This window comes from Lipotes vexillifer, unplaced genomic scaffold (assembly GCF_000442215.2).
Source record: "Lipotes vexillifer unplaced genomic scaffold, Lipotes_vexillifer_v1.1 scaffold758, whole genome shotgun sequence".
In the NCBI taxonomy this organism is placed as follows: Eukaryota; Metazoa; Chordata; class Mammalia; order Artiodactyla; family Lipotidae; genus Lipotes; species Lipotes vexillifer.
In genome coordinates this window covers 666,859-669,040 of record NW_006770348.1, presented here as the reverse complement: position 1 = coordinate 669,040, position 2,182 = coordinate 666,859, and positions in this window count along the sequence as shown.

The following is a 2,182-nucleotide window of genomic DNA, read 5'->3' as shown; positions in this document are numbered from 1 at the left end:
AAAAAAAATTTCTTCTGTTTTCTACTAGAAATTTTATAGTTTTTGTTTTTAGTTTGGGACTATGGCACATCTTAATTTAGTTTTTGTGTGTGATGTGAGGTAGGTTGTTCTAGTGACATTTATTGGATTGCTTTGGTACGTTTACCAAAAATCAATAGACCAGGTAATGTGGGTATATTTCTAGGCCCCCTGTTCTGTTCCCTTGGTACATTTGTCTGTCCTTATGCCAGGACTATATTCTCTTGATTTTTATAGTTTTATAGTAAGTGTTGAAATCAAGTAGAATAGTTCTCCAACTTTTTTTTCCTTCCAGTTTAATGAGATGTAATTGACATACAGATAATTCCTTCAACTTTATTCTTCCTTTGCAAGATTATTTTAGATATTCTGGGTCTTTTGACTCCACATAAATTTTAGAATCAATTTATCAAAGTCTAAAGAAGGCCTGGGAGTGGATGGAGATATGTGTGTGTGTGTGTGTGTGTGTGTGTGTAGAGAGAGAGAGAGGAGCAAGGAATACTATATATAATGTATAGTACTGTGTATATCTTATAAGATATATATGACACATGTATATCTTATAAGCCTTAGGTATATAGATATAAAATATTACATATCTGTTTTTTAGCAAAATGACATGATATATGTTGGTATGGATTTCCTTGTATTAACTTGGCAGGGTTTGCTGAGTTTTGTGAGTCTCTAAATTTATATTTTTCACGAAATTTGAGAAAATTTTAGTCATTTTTCTCTTCATATGTTTTGTTTTCCTGACCTATTTTCTCTGTCTTTTCTCCTTCTGGTACTAAATTTACATACATGTTTAACCTTTTGACATTATCCTTCAGGTTATTGAGACTCAATCATTTTTCTCCCAGTCCTTCAGATTGGATACTTTCTATTGATATATCTTCATGTTCATTGACTTTTTCTTCTGTCATCTCCCATGTGATAATAAATCTAGCCATGTGATATTCTTTCTCAGAAATTATATTTTCTTTTCTCAATTTCCCTTTGGCTCTTTTTTTTATAGTTCTATTTCTTTGCTGAAAGTTTCTATTATGTAATTTCTTACAAGCAGAGTTTCCTGTGTTTTTGAGCATAGTTATAATAGCTACTTTAAAACTCTTATATGCTAATTCCAACATCTGGTTCATCTTGATACAGTCTCGGTTCCCTTTCCGCTTGAATATTGGTCACATTTTCCTGCTTCTTTATATGTCTGGTAGTCTTAGATTATATTCTGGACATTATAAATGATACACTCCAGAAATTCTGAATTCTGTTATATTCCTCTGAAGGGTATTGCTTTTTGTCATTGTTGTTTTTGTTACAACAGGCAGTTAACTTTGCTCCTAGCTCTGTCTCCCCTGTGGTGGCCAGGAGTTGAAATCTCTGTTTAGTTCTTTTAGTCATAATTAGGATGCTTTCAATCTGTCTCACACCTTTGTAATTCAGAAGTCAGCTAGATATATAGGAAGATTTTACACACTAAATCCCCCTCTGTATCTCCCCCTCTATAGCTCTCTTTTTTTATGAGATACTGCCTTCACTTTCCAGCTGCTGTCATTACTCCTAAGTCTCTTATTTATTTCTTCAACTCATTATGGTTTGGGGTTTTCTTTTCAATTTTATCTATGTCAGGTGGGACTGCCTAGGGCCTGCCTTCACGCAGAAAGCTCTAAAATATGGAAACTCAACCATTGCCCTTTCCTTCTTCCAAGTATAATCTCCCTAAAGTATCTGCTTGCTTCTGCTTGCTCTCTAGTACCTTCAGGCATTTTTTCCCCTAGAGTTGTATCTCTAGGAGTGTTGGTCTTATGGTAGTTAATCCTCCGTTACAGGGAATAGTCAAACTATGTGATTTTAGAATATGTAAATAAGACAGTAAATGGTACTAGCTGATTCCCAATCTATATTTTGTTGACTGTTGTACAAATATAACCTTATTTCAGACTTAATATATCAGTAGAAGGAATTGGAGGTTGATTGATTGATTTTAATGTTTCTTTATTTCTTATGTTTACCCCTTTTTAATTGTATATTTTGCAGAATGAGAATTTAAGTATTTTATATATATATATATATATATATATATATTTGCTGTATGCAGGCCTCTCACTGTTGTGGCCTCTCCCACTGCGGAGCACAGGCTCCGGACGCGCAGTCCCAGCGGCCATGG